Below are 20639 nucleotides of genomic sequence, written 5' to 3'. Positions count from 1 at the left end.
AGCAACTACAGTAAGCGATAGTGGTTCTGGTAACTATAGTCACCTTTAATAATCGAAGGCCATCTGGGGAATCCGTGCTAATAACAGCTGATTTAAATTATTAATTAGCTTGTGCAATTATCATATAGGGTTATTCATATTCATATTAGAGCCTTGCTGTCCTGTGCATATCATTGAATCTACACATTGTGCTTGATAAATTACCAGCAAATCTGTACGTGTGCATTTGTTATAGAAATGAAGCTTAGCCGTGCTTCTATTTACTGTGAGAACAGGTAGAGTCACTATAGTTCCATACACGCTTGCACAGCACTCAGCATTTTCCACTGTTGGTCCTGAAAGGAAAGCATTCTCAGGTAGATCAGAGAAGATGCAGAGAAAGGTGTGATAAGATGTATTTTAATGACATCTGGAAAGGTCAACCTGATATTTCACTTTTAAAGATGAAATGTAACTTCTTCCTCAATCCTTCACCCGAACATATTCTATGGAAGTGCTTACTGGAATGAGATGTTCAGATGAGATAAGTAGAAAACACTTACCTCTACAGCATGATGTCCAACTAGATGAATTGAAAGTGGTGAACCAGTACAAGTTCTCTGGTGTTTTTTAACCATACTGCCATATACAAGCATGCACACTCATGGCATCTGTGCGCACAGCACCGTTGCAGTTAAATTAAAAGAAAACTCCAATGACCATAACTTTTAAGGCGTGTGGCAGTGGTTATAGTGTCAGGAGTGGCACACTGGCCACGGCTCCCTGCCTCTTCTCTTAAACTCTGGAGGATCCTAAGCTCCTACCAGAGGCCTCAGTTAGTTCTACTGAGCTAAGCTCTGCAGTAGAGGCAGGGCTGGTGCAAGGATTTCTGCCGCCCTAGTCAAAGATCCATTTTGCCGCCCCCTCATGTCACTCTCTCACTGACAGACACACACTGGCAGACACACTCACTCACTTGACAGACACACACAGAAACTCAAAGACAGACATACACTCACTCACTGACAGACACACAGACATTCACTGACAGACAGACACACATATTTACAGACACACATACAGGCAAACACTCACTGACAGACACACACACACACTGACAGTCAAACACTCACACACACACTCAGACAGACAAACACACACACACACACACACACACACACACGTAGACACTCACTGACATACATACACTCACTCACTGACAGACACACACACTCACACACACAAACACACACAAAAACACTCACTGACAGTCAAACACTCACTCTCTAACTGACACAAAATAAGCAATATAGAGAAAGGGACAGCGCTGACAACACCTGCTAGAAATAATATTTTTGGAGGCAGCTAACCCAAGAAGTCGGGATCCCTCTTCCCTGCTTATGGAGACAGTAAACAAAGTAAAAACAACAGAAAGGGTAGCTCCACAGAGTAATTATCCCTAAATGCCAAATAATAAAGTCCAGAGGTAGGAAAAGTCCAAAACTAGTATTCCAATATGGATGCAAATGTACATTAGCTAGGGGTGGTATCCAAAGGTTTAAGTAGGATTCTTCTATGGGGATGTCAGAGATAATCAGCAGTGGATCCGTATATGGAAAACAAAAGGAGATGATGGTGCAGTATGTACTAGCAGGGAGAGTATAAAATATAAAATAAGATATAGTCCTACTCACGTTTTATGGAGCTAGAACTAGCTCTAGTATAGATAGCGTGCAGTGGTACAATCCCCACTTTAAAAGATACGTGAATATATCTTCTCGGTTGGGTGAGGACCATAAAATATAAAATGAAATGACAAATATATATATATATATATATATATATATATATATATGACAAACCATGTGACCACTACACTTTTTGTAATAAAGTTAAATATAAGTCTTGTTTTTAATAAATTTAGTCTCATTTTGAATAATAACAAAATTCATCATCCATATATCTATAGCTCTTTTTTATTTTTATCAATTTTAATAAATAATATTATTTCCATTTTTTTCATTCTTTATATGATGTAATTTTGGCGCCAAATTTGTATTTTAGGTAATTACCCACACTCCCTATATAAATCCTAACATGCCAGGTTAGTTTTTTCTTATCTTCGCTTGAAAAAGCCTATTAAGGTGAAATGCGTTGTGGTTTTTATCTGGATATTTTATTGTGTATGAATAAAGGTATTTTGGTTACTTCCTGTTCCATTTATTTTATCCTTTTTATTCTACATTTTATTTTTGTTACTGTTTTATTATTTTTATCCTGCACTGCCTGGCACCTGATTTAATTTCCAGTAAACATCACTTTCAGGTAATATCCTAGGTGGGGATTATTCCACCCACACCCTATCCATAGAGCAGTTTGCCTGCTCTGGAACAAGTGAGTACAATATTTGCTATTCATATTTCTAGTATTTTAAACTGTGAGCACTATTTGTCATTTCTTATATTTTGTGGTCCTCACCCAATTGAGAAGCTATATTCACGTATCCTTTAAAGTAGGGATTGTACCACTGCATGCTATCTAAACAGGAGCTAGTTCTAGCTCCATAAAACGTGAGTAGGACTATATCTTATCTATTTTATATTTTATATATCTGTCAGGTTCCTAGCCTGACTAGCAAGACTTTTTCCATTTAATACTGTTCCTTTAAATCCAGTACCTGTTTATCATCTCTAGTGGCCTCCCTAGCCACTAGTCACATCAGACTCTCACCTGGATAACTTGTCATCAAGTTCTGCTATAAAAGGCCACACCCAACAGAGCAAGTGGCCTTACATTGAAGTTGATGTTCATACTGGAAATATTTCAGATCCTGGCTCCTGAAACAACCTTTGACTTACCTGCATTGCTTCCAACCTGATTTGCTACCACTTCCTGCTCCTTACCAACTTGGATTACTTACAACGCTGCTTCTCTTCTGTATCCTGCCAACCTGGTTTACTTCCAACCTTGCACCATACCAACCCCGCTTCATTCCACCTCTGCTGTATCCTGCCAACCTGGTTTACTTCCAACCCTGCACCATACCAACCCTGCTTCATACAACATCTGCTGTATCCTGCCAACCTCGTTTACTTCCAACCCTGCACCATACCAACCCCGCTTCATTCCACCTCTGCTGTATCCTGCCAACCTGGTTTACTTCCAACCCTGCACCATACCAACCCCGCTTCATTCCACCTCTGCTGTATCCTGCCAACCTGGTTTACTTCCAACCCTGCACCATACCAACCCTGCTTCATTCCACCTCTGCTGTATCGTGCCAACCTGGTTTACTTCCAACCCTGCGCCATACCAACCCTGCTTCATTCCACCTCTGCTGTATCCTGCCAACCTGGTTTACTTCCAACCCTGCACCATACCAACCCTGCTTCATTCCACCTCTGCTGTATCCTGCCAACCTGGTTTACTTCCAACCCTGCACCATACCAACCTTGCTTCATACCACCTCTGCTGTATCCTGCCAACCTGGTTTACTTCCAACCCTGCACCATACCAACCCTGCTTCATACAACATCTGCTGTATCCTGCCAACCTCGTTTACTTCCAACCCTGCACCATACCAACCTTGCTTCATTCCACCTCTGCTGTATCCTGCCAACCTGGTTTACTTCCAACCCTGCACCATACCAACCCTGCTTCATTCCACCTCTGCTGTATCGTGCCAACCTGGTTTACTTCCAACCCTGCACCATACCAACCCTGCTTCATTCCACCTCTGCTGTATCGTGCCAACCTGGTTTACTTCCAACCCTGCGCCATACCAACCCTGCTTCATTCCACCTCTGCTGTATCCTGCCAACCTGGTTTACTTCCAACCCTGCACCATACCAACCCTGCTTCATATCAACCTGGATTACTTTCAACCCTGCACCATACCAACCCTGCTTCATTCCAACCTGAATTAATTACAACTCTGCTTTATCCTGCCTACCTGATTTATATAACCTTACATAACCACTATCTGGACATTGCTGAACACATTTATTAACAGGGTGCTATTTTCTTTCCCTGACTCCTTTTAGTTCCTAATATCTGTCTTATTATTCTTCTTATACTTTTATTCAGCTTTAATATTTTGCACACTTGTTTGTTTTCTATATAGGGCATATTGCCTTAACGTTTATTTCTCCCTTTCCTTCTCCATATTTATTCTACAAGTTATACTGCTGTTGTGCCAAAACCTACAAATAAAGCCTCTTCAGTTAACTGTGGCAATCGTCTCCTACCTGATCGAGAGCATGACAATCTACCTGCTAGTACATACTGCACCATCATCTCCTTTCTTTTTCCATATACGGATCCACTGCTGATAATCTCTGACAACCCCATAGAAGAATACTGCTCAAACCTTCGGATACCACCCCTGGCTAATGTATATTTGTATCCAAATTGGAATACTAGTTTTGGACTTTTCCTACCTCTGGACTTTATAATCTGGACATTTTCGTGTATATAACCATATTTTCCCTATTTAAGTTGTTTTTTTACTGTACCTTAGGGATAATTACTTTGTGGCGCTACCCCTTCTGTTGTTTTTAACTTTGTTTAATATAAACAAAAATAACCTGACAATAGCTGCCATATCAATAAACATCGCATCAGAGGATCTATATTACAAGTTACATGTATCTCTTGCACACAATAAAGCCACCTAGGCACAATGGATATTTGAGTGTGGTATTACTATTTGTATACTGTTCACAAATAGTTTGTAAACCTGACCAACACAAGGGGCTGTAGTGGTTATGGTGCTTGAGTTGTTAATTTAATTTGCAACCTGTGGCTCTGGCTGTGTCCATGACAGCTAGGGGTACAGTGTAACAGGCGGATTTTAGATGGCTTTTATATAAGGTATAAGCCATTCATTCTGGTAAATTTTAGACCCTGCAGTTTAGTGCTATTTCTATTGCAGACAGATAAAAAAAAAAGTCTATTAGTTTTGCAATAGAAGAGATTGACATCTTTATGTACTTGTCAATATCCCAGTCATAAGTCTTTTTCAAGGCAATCAATTATCAAGATTATCCTGCAAATAGACTGTTTCTCTTGCAGTAATTAGTGTAATATCAGTTTTAGCAGATGAGATGTTTACTGCCCATTACTAAATAATGATCCATTTTTGCCCATCAATGAGGGATTTCATAAGAGCAGCCAGAATTTTCCTTTGCCTGTGCTGTGAATTGCAGGGATAACCCTCCCCTCCTCTCAATCTATTGATGACTTGTTCAAATCTCAGCCCTTCCTTGAATCATCTCTGGTCAGTGATTGGGCCACAACCTACTACAAACACACTGCAATTATTACACCTCTCCCCCAAGAGGAGCAGTCTGTGCACTGGAGTGAGACATAGCTGTCTGCACACAAACTATATAAAGCGAAGTTTGATGGAAGAAGCCTCATGCAATAAACTTATTGTGAAGGGCAGGATTGAAGCTCTCTCTCACACCACAGCAGAGGCAGCAAAGCTGAGCACTGGGACTGCTGGTTTACTGGTGAGAGCCTTGATCTTGGTACAAGCCTGGTGCTGGTAACTGGGCTGAATCTGCAGTCTGTAACATGCCAGGACCCAAGAGGTAAGGACCGTGTCACCAGCAATGATTGCATGCTGGCCATGTGCTATTATTTATATTGACTTGTCTGTATAGTGTGCATCAGATATCCAGCAATAATCTGCCATGTGTGATATACCCTAACTGTATACAGTGTTACACGCTGTGTGTTCTGTGCTGTACACAATGTATCACATGGTATATTGACAGTGTATCAGGCTGTGTGTATCCTGCCTTTCTGAAAGAATATGGCAAAATATTGTGTTGTTTCAATAGCAGTACACACTGTACACAACGCTGTGTGGTTTTATGGTGTGTACACACTGTGTGACACAATATGCTTTTTTTTCTATGCTCTATACAAACTTTGTGATACACCATTAGGTTTTTTTTTTCATAATCCGTACACACTGCTTTACACAATGGTGTATATATCGTGTCCATACTGTGTACTCTCTCTGACATCATTGTGTGATATTTTATAGTTTGCACACTTTGCATAACACAGCTTTTTGCTGTTTTTTGGTCTGCACAAACAGTAAGCAGTATTGTTGTTTACTAGTCTATACACACACTGTATAAAGCAGTATTGCTCTGTACACACTGTATACGGCAGTATGATGCTGTTTAGTATTCTATACACACCGTATACACAATGTATAACGCAGTATTGCTCTATACACACTGTATAAAGCATTGTCGTGTTGTACTGTGCTTTGTACACACTGTATAAAGCAGTATTGTGTTGCTTCATGTTCTGTACACACTTTATAAAACAGTATTGTGGTGTTTAATGTTTTGTACACACTGTAGTATATTTAATTGTGATGTATATACTGCATCATTTGATTTAAAATATGGTTACATGACATATGATCTGTGTGTATGCATTGGTTACATTGTGTAACACTGTTTGTTGTATCCACTGCTACACATATATGGCATTGTTTATATTGTGTAACACTGTATTTTGTTATCATTGCTACACATATATGGCATTATGTAACACTGTGTGTGTGTTGTATCCACTGCTACACATAGATGGCATTGTTTATATTGTGTAACACTGTGTGTTGTATCCACTGCTACACATAGATGGCATTGTTTATATTGTGTAACACTGTGTGTTGTATCCACTGCTACACATAGATGGCATTGTTTATATTGTGTAACACTGTGTGTTGTATCCACTGCTACACATAGATGGCATTGTTTATATTGTGTAACACTGTGTGTTGTATCCACTGCTACACATAGATGGCATTGTTTATATTGTGTAACACTGTGTGTTGTATCCACTGCTACACATAGATGGCATTGTTTATATTGTGTAACACTATGTGTTGTATCCACTGCTACACATAGATGGCATTGTTTATATTGTGTAACACTGTGTGTTGTATCCACTGCTACACATAGATGGCATTGTTTATATTGTGTAACACTGTGTGTTGTATCCACTGCTACACATAGATGGCATTGTTTATATTGTGTAACACTGTGTGTTGTATCCACTGCTACACATAGATGGCATTGTTTATATTGTGTAACACTGTGTGTTGTATCCACTGCTACACATAGATGGCATTGTTTATATTGTGTAACACTGTGTGTTGTATCCACTGCTACACATATATGGCATTATGTAACACTGTGTATGTGTTGTATCCACTGCTACACATAGATGGCATTGTTTACATTGTGTAAAACTGTGTGTGTTGAATGCATGTTGTATTCTTGTTGATATCTGATGAACAGATGCTATAACATAGATCTAATAGTGTGTAATATATGCTGACATTTTTCATAACACTATTTGTTTAGAATGGAAAATCAATTCTGGGCTAAATTGCTTCATTTGTAACTATCATCCTAGATACCAGAAAACTATCTCTATTTTCCTCCTAATTTCTGTAGTTTTGCGTTTAGAGCTGGAATTATAATATTTATTGAGTGCTGTTTATGTAGCTTCACTTCTTCACTGATTACTCTATAATTAGATGTTCTCTATACTGAATGTGTGTAGAAAAAAACAGAGACATCTTTTTATTTTTGGTCCTCACAATGGAGCAACTAGTAGACTTTGGAAAGTCTTGAAAAAAGTCCCATTGTGTGCCAAGATGATAATGATGGAGACTCTGTAATGCATTACATATACACTATATCATTAACCCTATATTCGGTATGATCCATGTGGCATATTTTAGGGCGAAAGTCCGAGTTATTCTTAGGAACGTAAAGCATTTGGAAGAAAACAGTCAGTTTTTACATACTATGTAACTCAAGTTGTGCACCATGCAGAATAGTACTGTGTATTATGTGTTACATATTTTACTGCACACGTTGTGGATTATAATTAACAGTAGGTATATGTTCTGGTTATTTCAAATGGTTTGTTTTAATTAATGAATTTTCAATAATAACACAATCATAAAAAATAAATACCAATATTTAACGGTAACTTTTCTGGGTTCCATAGACATTGCACACTATTCTAGGGGAAACTTGGAAAATTGAAACAATCGCCATGGGAACACGTAAAAGTTCCTGCTTTCTCACTTTTAGAATTAGGTCTCCAAAACTCTCTTAAAACATAACCCCCAAAGTTTTATTCTGTGCACCTGATATAAGACATGTATTGATGTAATACAATCGATTTACATATAGGACTGAGTGAAGGACGTACAATCGAAAATGTATTTTAAAAATCGTATATTGCTAAATAGTTAGTTTGAAGAGACTATCAGACTTTTACACTGGTTGGGCTTCAGACAACTTTTCAGACAACAAATTTGTCTTTTTTTGTCATGCAGTTGAACCTGATTTTGATTACTGAATTTATTCCTTGTTTGACCTGTCCACCCTACATACTGCCAGGTGACCCACCTCAGGTGTATAACAATGCAATTGTACAGAGATTATCACTATTCCGCCAGTAATATGAACTCTGGGACTGGTCATGGTGACGCCTTCTAAAATGATCATCACTGGAGTACAATTAGATGGTGATGATGAACATGCCTTTAGAGCAATTCACCAGTCTATTTATCTGTCTCCTTTTCTTTATGTATAAGAAAGATCATTATAGTCAGATATGAACAGATGCACCTGTTAGATATAATTGAGAGTGTGTTTCCAATTAAAGTAAATTCTCAATGTTATTGGGTGATTTATGGTAGAGGCCAAACAGGTGTACAATTATCCACACTGTTAGACATACTGCTGGAATACCCTGAAATAGTTTTACCTGGATTAAATTTTTTATATATATTATATATTTATATTTTATTGCTGAATTTGTTGGTTGTTTTTGTTGTTGACCCCCATGGTCTTGAAATTCAGAAATCTCACCCTAATTTAATTTAGTTTTGTTTCTATACTTGGATTTCTCCTAGAGTATGTGAGCCTCTGTTTTCTTTTCTGTATGTAGGAATTTGTTATAGCAACATTTTATTATTTTATATTATTCATATTTTTCTATCACCATCTTATTCAGCAGAGCTTTACACTATTATAAAGTGGGAAGTCTTAAAATAAACGAGACAATTACAAAATGTTACAGGAACAGGTTGATGAGGACACTGCTCAAACATGCTTACAATCACCATCCATAGAATTGCTTACTTAGTTATAACCTCACATAGAGCCAAGGCTGCACATTTCCTGATTTCAATGTGATTTATACCAAACTTAAGTATGTAACATTTTTAAAAATACAGAACCATCTGCAAATGGAAAATGCTGGAAATAAGACGTGAAAGAAACCCACATGCTCGAGATGCAGTTTTAGCTCAACAGCAATATTTATAACCACATAATTAACCCCTTAAGGACTGAGCCAAATGTACACGTTGTGATCAAAACAAAACCTGGAATTTGACTATGTCTGTTCAACCGTAATTCACCTCTTTCATATTAAGTGCACCCACACTTATATATAATTTTATTCAGGGGATACAGGGCTTTCATTTAACATCAAATATTTAGGTATGAAACAAAATTTAATATGAATAAAATATAAAAAAAATGGGAAAAATAAGAAATTTAGTTATATTTTTTAGTTCTAGATGACATTTTAACTGAATTTCATAATACTCTTTGCTTTTACTGCAATAAAATACACATATTTGTATTCAGCAAAGTCTCACGTGTAAAACAGTACCCCCTATGTACAGGTTATTTGGTGTTTTGGGAAGTTACAGGGTTAAATATAGTGCTAGCAAATTAAATTCTCTGGACTTTTTGCCTGGGTTGTCAGGCATGTCCCGCAAACTGTAATTAATAAAATTACCTAATTATGTAAAAATATTACATAAATATATACAAAGAATTATTATATATATATTTTAAGTAATCTTTATATATATATATATATATTTTATACATGTATTCTAATATCAATATATATTATCAAAATACAGTTGGAATGAAATGACACATATATATATATATATATATATATATATATATTTTATTTTTTTTATTTAACGTATTTATTTTATATTCAATCAATATCATTCATTCTACGTGTATTTTGATATTAATATATTTTATTTTAAATGGTTTTAGCTTTTTTTATTTTAAATGGTTTTAGCTTTTTACAGGCAGCAAGGGGACTACCTGCAATTACAGGCACTCCCCCTGCTGTGGACGGCTATGCTGTCCATGTGATCGTGAGGTCCTCGCAAGGACCTCATGATCACATGGCCCAAGAGGGCCACAATGGCAGCAGGGGGACTCCCTGGGATGCCAGGTAAGTCCCCCCACCGCGATTGCCGTCGAGCGGGTAAGTGAATAGGACGGCAGGCCCGCCGTTCTTAAGGGGTTAAAGGAGCACTAAGCCTGTATTCTAATGCTATAAAGCCCCCATCCCTAATTAGATTAGTACCCTTCCCTCCCTGAGTAATACAGATTAGTAAAATAATTCATATACTTACCTTTTCTCACATGCTGAGACTACCTCAATTCTACTGCTCTACACCTCTTGCAATGTCATCATGTAGGTGTCGCATCCCAGGCGTTCGTCCCATCCAGGCCCAGACTGGCCATCAGGCAAACCAGTTTGAGCTGCGATGGCCATGGGCCAAGGCCGACAGGGTAGATCAGGGCATCTCCCTGGCCAGCTCCTTTTGCTGGCCCAGAGAATAGGATTTATAGCCGTCCAGATGCTGAGGAGGGAAAACTTGGTCATGGCAACGCTCTGCTACATTCCTCAGGATAGGCTGGAGATTCAGACAAAATGATTCTCCCACCAGACCATCAGGGACTAGGATTTCCCTCTCCTTGGCCAAAGATAAGACTCAGGGGAATAAACTTTATTTCTTTTTAATTACATTTTTTTCCTGACTTAGTTCACCTACTGCCCCTACCCCCATTACAACCACTATCCACCAACCACTGCACCATCCCCTCATCACAGTCCTTAGTCCCCAATCATGCCTTCCAACCCTCCATTATTGCCTTTTTCCCCTTTATCACAGCAACTATCTATCACATTGTTACCTCTATCCCCCATCCCTGAACATGCACAAATAGGTTTTGAACCCCTCAATGTCACAGGTGCCTCATTTCAGGACCCTATTTATCCTTGTACTGCAGAGAGCCCCAGATGGAATTCCTCCCCCACCCCCCAAGTATGTGGGTTAATCTCATAAGAGCAGACATTATTCTGTTAGAGTAGGACCTGTCAAAGATGGGGTACATTGACGTTGTGGCAGGCTTATGCAATGCATGATCTTATAATGTAACTAAACCTCCATTATTTTGCCTAGATTAGGTGTTTAAAAAAAAAAAAACTGTTTAGTGGATAAGTGAGTGTGCTGGATTTTATATATATATATATATATTTCCAAGAACCATATCCTCTTCATTTGTCCTAACACCTTATAGTGTCTATTAAGACTCTAATGCATGACTTCCGGTAAACCCAAAAAAACATGATGGGTTATACTGGAGTCACACATTAAAATGCACGTTCAGTACTGGATGTGTGGTGTACTGGTGATATACCTTGTTCAGTACTGGATGTGGTGCACTGGTTGTTCAATATATATATATTGATGTGTGTTGTACTAATATACTTTGTTCTGTACTGCTGATATACTTTATTCTGGATGTGGTGTGCTGGTGATTTACTTTGTCCTGTACTGGATGTGGTGTGCTGGCAATATACCTTGTTCTGTACTGGATGTGGTGAGTGCTGGCAATATACCTTGTTCTGTATTGGATGTGTAGTGTGCTGATTATATACGTTGCTCTGTGCTGGGTGTGGTGTGCTGGCAATATACCTTGCTCTGTGCTGGGTGTGGTGTGCTGGCAATATACCTTGTTCTGTGCTGGATGTGTGGTGTGCTGGTAATATACCTTGTTCTGTGCTGACGGTATACCTTGTTGTGTACTGATTATATACCTTGTTCTGTACTGGATATGGTGTGCTGGTGATATACTTTGCCCTATACTGGATGTGTGGTGTGCTGGCAATATACCTTGTCCTGTACTGGATGTGGTGTGCTGGTAATATACATTGTTCTGTGCGGACAGTATACTTTGTTGTGTACTGGTGATATACCTTGTTCTGTACTGGATGTGGTGTGCTGGTAATATACTAGTGCTGGTTATATACTTTGCCCTATACTGGATGTCTGATGTGCTGGCAATATACCTTGTTCTTACATACATTATGTAACTCATGTTTTGTATGTACATTTCTGTATATTGTTTATTCTTTCGATGTGTTTCTCAATGCATGGGTATAAAACATGCACGATAGGTTTCTATACATTATCTCTTGTATGTGCTAAACCTACTTTATATACATTGTGGCTCAAGGACAAACTTGAAAATGAGAGAATCCTTGCTGGAAAAATATTTTCGAAAAACAGATAGATAAATCAATAATTTCTTGGATAGGTTGACTTTTCCTCCAACACATTATATTCCTCATTATGTGTGTATATGCATTGTATAGCTGGTGTCCTGCACTTTGTATATATGCATTGTTTATTTACTTTTTCGGTGTTAAGTAATGGATGTGTGGCTTATTGTATAAGTACAATTCTATGCTGGAGATGTGCTATAAATGGGTTTTATATTCTTTGTTATGTGCTCTTTGCGCTGTATATCCTTCATATAAATTATGTATTGAATGTGCTGGTTATTGTGCATGCACATTATGTATCAGATGTAAGTCACATAATGTATAGCAAAGTTACACATTCAGCACAGTTACATTTCCATTTGAATTAAATATTCCCAATGAGCAGCTTTCTTATGAATTCTGATTGAGCCAAGTGTTAAGAAAGATTGAATCACAGTGTCTGGTATACAGGTCTAGGCCTGCCCTGCAGGTATTGATTCTTTTAAAGATCGGGGACCAATTAAGTTCTGTGTAGAAATAATCAAGCTGTAAAGTGCATGGTATATCTACACAATATTTCAATAAACTAACCAAAGGTAGCAAATATACCTATTGTTTTAGATTTTGCCAAATTATTGAGAAATACAATAATTGGCTGTGCCAATCAGCATCTTATTATAGATATGCATTCAATCAATGCATCTCTATGGAGAACGTTCGGCACCTCCATGCAGAGCGTGGAGATACTAAACACTATGGTGCTGAGATCAGAAGCACATCTAGTGGCCGTCTGAAAAGGCAATGTTTACATTAAAAAGCTTGCAGGGACAGGCTATAGACACCAAAACCACTACATTAAGCTGTTCCCTTAATTACACACAGGAGGCTCCTACAGGCTATTAACAGAACAACCGATAAGAAATTCTAAATTAAACAGAAGGTGCAATAAAGATAGTTTAAACATTAGATTTCTCTTTAATGGAAATTTTTAGAAAGTTACATGCAAAGAAATGTGTCTAGGGCTGTATATATGTGTGTGTGTATGTGTATATGTATATATGTATGTGGTTGTGTATGTATATATATATATTTAGTGTGTGTGTCCAATTTCAGAACCACCGACTAGCATGAAGCAATGCCATATAGGTTTACCGGTTCATTGTTAAACACCTTAATGTGTGGCCAAACTGATAATGTCCTTGATATTCAGTGGGAGGCGAGGCAGACATGGAAGAGGGGTGTGGCTATTGCTATCTCTGTATACGAGATCTATACCCTTTAAAATGAGGGACAGCATATTACAGAGGAATTGTCACTTTACGAGAAGTGATAGATCCTCGACGCTTCATCCCAGCAAGATGCTATTGTAATGTGTTCCTGGGTGAATAACGTAGTGAGGGTAAATAAAATACATACTAACCTCTGCTGAACTTCATTGTTGCTGTGACTTTGCCCACCACGATGCCTTGGGCGTCTGTATAAGAATTCGGACATGTAAAGGACTTGCACAATCTATTGGTATATGCTGTGTGCATGCATGTTCCAGGTGCACAGCACTCATTTAAATACTTTATTTCAATTTAACACAACCAATAGCTAACTTTTATTCAACTATTAGTTTGTGCTAAAATAGAGGGAGCTCCAGTTCTTTCAACAGGATTTAATTGCTATATACGGTTTATTATTTATGGATGTAATTACCGACACAAACAAAGCCAACAGGCTGTACATTATCATTGCATTCACTGTTTTAATGTTAAAGACAATGTCTAATTACTATTGTGCCTTGCGATTGGCGGGGCTAGGTATTGAAAGGATGTAAGGGTTTCTGATTTATGGCTGTAGTTACCTTCAAATGAGAATCTGTCCATCTCCTCCCCATCAGCTTAATCTGTTTTCTTTACATGAAAACCCAATGTACTAGCTTACCAAGCCAAAACAGCTGCGTGTGTGTCACCAGCCAAATATCTGGGGACTTGGTTATATTGTCTGTGGTGTTTTTTTGTTTGTTTCTTTTTTCAATATATTATTTTGTTTAATCTTTTTTTTTTATTACACATATCCATTATTTTTTGTTTAGCTTTGTTCTTGGTATACCTTTCACCATTCCCTAGATATCTGATATAACTGGATCATCCTTGTGCTATTGTTTTTGTTAATATTATTATTCTTAATAACACTTTCTTTTAGTATTTTACTTTATAGAAAGCAAAGGAAAGGATCTTGTAAAAAAAAAAAAAGTATCCAAAATACATACACATTCCGAGCACGCAGATACGCTTATGGCTGAAAGGATTCACAGTATTCTCACGCCTTAAAGGGACCCTCCAGGCACCCAGACCACTTCTGCTCATTGGAGTGGTCTGGGTGCCAACTCCCACTACCCTTAACCCTGCAAGTGTAATTATTGCAGTTTTTCATAAACTGCAATATTTACCTTGCAGGGTTAACTCCACCTCTAGTGGCTGTCTACTAGAAGTGGTCTGGGTGCCTGGAGTGTCCCTTTAATTGCATTTGAGACGGAACGGGTTATTAATTTTTGTTAACTGCTATTAATAACCAATGGGTAGACAGACCGATATTCTCACTATAAAGGGACACTTCGTGCACTTAAGGGCACATCTATGCTTATTAAAGATTATGTTCAAATAACTTATCTGGCATAAAGGGTCATTTTAATCACCATAACCACTACTGCTGGAGTCCTCCCTGTTGCCATCCACTGAATGGTTTGTTACTTACCTGGATTTTCTGTGTACCTGTGTTCTGGCATCTTCTGATATCACTATTGTAGAGGTAGTTCCACTTAAGTGACATCGGATCAGTGTTTGTTCAAACAGAATTCATTAGGTTCAAATAAGGACAGCATTGATATATCTATTGCAGAAGGGGAATATGGCCTGAAATTGATATATTTAGAGGAACTTCTACTGTAGATATATCATAGGGAGGACCAGACTAACATGCGTAGGGGATCAAGTACCAAACCATTTATATACTCCTGGCACCATAACCACAGCCTGCTAGGTGTACCCTTTAATTTGTATGTTTAATGTTGTCCAGATTTTGCAAAAGAAAGCAAAAAAAGGGGAAAAAAATCATACTGTCTACCTCCATCCTCTAGATTTTTATTTTTTAGAAACGTTCTCACTAATTCCTAATGAGTGAATGTAGATACCTATGCCACGTACAGAGTGGATCTCACTAATTTTGTTCAATAAATACGATGTTTCCCAGAACTTCATTTTGCACGCAATACAGGGAGCAGATCACTGTATCCTATTAGAAACAAAAACCTCTTGAATACTTTCTTTCATTAGAACCTATAAAACGTTTTAATATAATGTATACATCTCTTTATGTATTAACACACAACTCCATGGAACCTTTTTAACAGATTTATATCTGTCTGTAAGTCATATCACTTTGGACGTAAAGAAGTGATATGAAAATGAATGAGGCCTTTTTATTTAGTAAAACATTGGCGCTGTGTGTATTGTACTAACATTTAAACAATAATTTATGATTAACAGGGTTAATGATCACACGTTGCATAAGCCTGCCACAACGTCCACGTACCCCATTCTTGGCAGGTCCTACTCTAGCTGCCTAATGCCTGCTCTCATGAGATTAATCCACTTACTTGGGAAATGCTTCCTCCTGGGACACTCTGCAGGACAAATTTGCCCTGCAGGCTCATGCAATGTATGATCAAATACTGTAACTATACATCCATAATTTTTTGGTCAAGTGGGGTGATTTTTAAATAAAATAATTGCTTTCTGTGAGACTTGCAATTGATGTTTAGTGAATGAGCGAGTCGGCTGGATCTTGTATGCTGTATGAATTGGCCCCAGCACCTTTAGAAGTATACTTAGAAGTATGCATGTTCCGGTGAGTGCATCTATCACAAATCTTGCCAGGTGATCCCGATGTCATGGTCATGGGCTCCCACTGTTCATTGAGGCACATGGGGAGCAAAGGCTAGCCTGCCTCATCCGATCACACTGTAGCTCAAATTGCTAAAAAATTTAAATTCTGGCCATGATAGAAAGATGTCAGAATATACAATGCATTGCAGTTTGCTGCGTATGAGCCTGCATAGCCCCCAGAGTGCCAATGATGATCCCTGTCCACTGCGAAACTGCCTTCAATTGGGACATGAGCATCAGAACTGGACCATGGAGAAATGGAAGAAGGTTGCCTAGAGGGATGAATCACGTTTTCTTTTCGATCAAGTGGATGGCTGGTTGTGTGCATCATTTACCTAGGGAAGAGATGGCAGCAGGATGCAATATGGAAAGAAGGCAAGCTGGCAGAGGCATTGTTGTGTCTGGGCAATGTGGATGTCATGTTGACATGTACCATCAACCTAGAGATTTTTGCAGACCACTTACACTTACAGACCACTCATGGCAATGGAGTTCCCTGATGACAGTGGCATCTCTAAGCTGGATAATGCACCCTGCCAAATGGTACAAATTGTTTGAGGAACATGACAAAGAGTTCAAAGTGTTGCCGTGGCCTCCAAATTCCTCAGATCTCAATCAGAGTGAGCATACTTATACTCTTTGTGTCACTATACCCCACTCCCTCTAGCATGTTATCTCATTGAGCAGGGCCATCAACCCCTCTGTTCCTGTGTGTCCAACTTGTCTGGTTACAATTACGTGTCTGTTAATGTTAGTACACCCATTGTACAGTGCTATGGAATTTGCTGGCGCTATGTAAATAATAAAATAATAATAATAATAATGTGCTGGAACAACAAATCCTATCCATGGAGATCCTACATCGCATTTTGCAGGACTTAAAGGATCAATGTGTTGGTGCTGATACCACAGGATATGTTCAGAGGTCTTGTGGAGTCCATGCTTTGACACATAAGAGCTGTTTTAGCATCATGAGGGAGGGGTCCTACACTATAACAGTCAGGTAGATTTAATGTTGTGGCTGATCAGTGCATGTTCTTGATTCAGTTTGTGAATGTTTACAGGATATGATGGAGCCTACATCATCAAAGTGGTCTCTATCTAAATAGAGGGCAAGATACAATATCTGGAAGGCATAATTAAATAAAGAGACACAAAGGACAACACTTTGGGCCTTGGGAAAGTAATTTACATTTACTTACCATTTAGTCTTCAATGGGTGTCTGCGTAGGAATCACACCTTAGCATAGAGGGAAGGGAATAGCACCTAAAGAGCACAGCTACTTTATTAGGAAAATAAAACGACAAGATGGACAACGCTTTTAGCCTTGGGAAATACAATCTAATCTACATATCATTTAGACCAGCTATTTACAATATGGGAACAGATCCCCTTAAATATAGAAGAGATCATAACACATTAGACTAGGTTGGTAAGTCTTACATGGAACACATACACAGTACATCTGATATTATTAGATAGGTGGAATGATTGAGTGTTATAAATGTATTGTAGATCTATAATATTGTAACTCTTTTACTTTGTTCTTGTATGCACTATAATCTAAGCAGATGCTAATTAACGGTTATCTTTGGTAAGAACGGTGGTGTTGACTATTTAATAGTAATACTAGACTAACATACCTGGACAAGGGGATAACATTTTATATATATGTTGTTTTTGACAAAGTGACAAAGGGACGTTACATTTAATATTAATATACAACGCAGAGTGGATTACTCTCAAGGGATATGAATTGGAAATATTGTTGATGAGAGATGAATTTGACAACAACTACCTCCAAGTCATGCCCCTTCCAATCCTCACTGTAATAATCTTTGCATGTGATACACCTTACAATAAATGTCAAATATTTTGCTGCTTACCTTTTGATGTGATTAAAGATGTTTAAATCCATTGGCATAAAAAACCATAATGACCTAACCCAGCGGGATAACGTAATACCCAAAAATTAAGCACAAACAAACCTACAAATGAATACACTGGAAAAACAAATGATAATCCTTTGCCTAGGTGTTCTGAAATGAAATTCTTTCGTGAGCAAGGACATTTATATGCTGGGGCTCGAAGAGGCTGACCTGTAAAGATGCATGCATTAAATCATATACGTTTTAAGTTTTTGCAATGTACATTTTAGAGTTGTCGTAAAAGAAAAATTCACACAATAAACTGTCCTTCTTCTATGTACTAGCTGTAAATCCCATGTTTCAAATAAATTATTATTATTTGTTTATTTTTAATGAGAATAACTTGATAATGATGGGGATAAAAGATTAGTTAGGTTAAAGGATATATTCTTTGAAAAAGGTAATTAGTTACAGATTTACAGCTACGTCCAGTTACAGAGACAAAAAGGAATCGAAAGCTACAGCGTTAGTCTCATTTGAGCTTGTAATCTTTCCTTTGGTCGTGATTTGGTAGTGATTAGAATTCCACAAATATAGCTAAACCTCCTGGGATACTGGTGAAAAGTTTTTAAAGGGATAGTGCCAAAAAAGTTTTCTTAGCTGTGTGTGTGTGTTTGTGTTTTTTTTTTTTTTAGATTAAATAGGCACTGCGAGCACTTTAACTATTTATGGTTTGTGCATAGGTTGACGTATTCTGTTGATGGTGGGAAGTTAGTTATAAAATACGTTTTATATATTAAAATATGTTTTGTTTTTTTCTTCGGGTGCAGACTCAGCACAGACTCTCCGTCTGGGCATAGATTTGCAGTTTCCAAACCGCTTCCCAATATAATTGAAGTCTTTTTTTTACTGTATGTTAGCATATCGAATGCTAACACATAGGGTTACATCAGGCATAACATTAGTGGCAAGGTGGAGGCTTCAAGCATGGTATAGCATGGTATAGCAGAGTAACAGATGTAACTGAGTGTAAAAAATGTAACAAGATGTAAAATAGGGTGCAAAAAGGATGCTGTGGGAACACCGGATACTTATAGATAACGTTACAAAAGGCTTACAACAGATAGGGAATCTGTATTCCTAACATTACAATCTTGATATCAATATTTATTTCATCCCTCTATCTGTTAGAAAAGAAAATGATATAAAATAAATTACTCCCCTTTTCTCCAGATTAAAGTCTCCCTTTGTGCTGCAGGGGCATCCTCCTTGAGTTTCATCATCTTAGAGCCATAGAAAATCATTGAATACTATGACTGAAGGCACTATAACAACTTCATAAGATGAAGTGTTAATTTAAGGGGTACCACTTGTGATACTCCCTGAGGTATCTGACATTGGTTTTTTACACACTAGCTACACCCTTACTCTGTGCTGTTGGAAAAAGCCAACATCTCACTAATAGCATAAGAGTAGCTGTGTCAAACATTGGTGCTATTTCTAAAAATAAGGCACCTCTAATCCTACCTCTAACAACAACCCTAATTCTAATGCCAACCTTAACTCTTACCCTAAAGTGCATTCCCTCTTCTGATGTCAATACTGATATCAAGCAGAGGGATTTCCCAGCTCACGCAGTACAGAGCACTCCGTGAGCATTCTGTACCGTGAGACTGCAGCATGAGAGGAAGATCTCCCTGTCATGCGGTCGTTCATGCTTGCCGTCTATGCTGATCACACAGTGATTGGTGCTGGGTAGCAGGCACAGCCGGTGTCGATCACTGTCAGCAGGAAGGCATGCAAGGAGACCTAAATGTTTTTTTCAGAATGAAATCTTTTTCTTGGGGAAATCTCTCTGATCCCACAAAGATCAGCATTCTCCAGGATCCTGAGTGAATTACCACAGCAGAGCACAATCACTCAGCTATAGGGATTTAAATAGATTTGATGGCTTGTATGCAGCCCTCACTTAGAACTCTGCACACAGCTCATCTGATACTCTGGGGCTACTAAATGTGATCCTGGTTGACAGAGAGCATCCAGGGGAATCTTGGGGAATTTACCAGAGGAGAACTAACCCTGCTAATATGTTAAAGCCATGAGGGTTATGTGATAATTAAGTGGTTCATGTTTGTTAAAATACCAGTTTTAAATTATAAAGTATATTCTAATACTGATTTGTATATTTAATAGCCATTTCTACAGTCACACTTATATTTCCTGACTTTTCCATTTAATTTGTTGAGGACGGGTGCTGCATTCATATTTATTGGCCAAACAAATCAATAAATGATCCAGAATTATTTAACACCCAAGATCTTACCTTAAAATGAAGGTAGTGATATGTTTTGTTTGCATATGTTGTGGATTTTTTCATTTTGTTTTGGATATTTACATAGTCTTTACGAAAAATATATATATTTTTCGTCTGTT

At 38.0% G+C, this 20639-nt stretch overlaps 1 protein-coding gene across 1 annotated transcript in view; it reads left to right on the top strand.

The window, feature by feature from the left end:
- Positions 1–5338: 5338 nt before the first annotated feature.
- OPN5 (opsin 5) overlaps positions 5339–20639 on the top strand; it is a 56315-nt gene continuing 41014 nt past the window's right edge. The window contains exon 1 of the mRNA XM_063442047.1: positions 5339–5573. The gene's annotated coding sequence lies outside the window, so the exon portion shown is untranslated. The remainder of the gene's footprint in view (positions 5574–20639) is intronic.

This window comes from Pelobates fuscus, chromosome 2 (genome assembly GCF_036172605.1).
Source record: "Pelobates fuscus isolate aPelFus1 chromosome 2, aPelFus1.pri, whole genome shotgun sequence".
Lineage (NCBI taxonomy): Eukaryota > Metazoa > Chordata > Amphibia > Anura > Pelobatidae > Pelobates > Pelobates fuscus.
The sequence above is the reverse complement of the archived record's forward strand: the minus strand, read 5'-3'. Positions and strand labels throughout refer to the sequence as shown.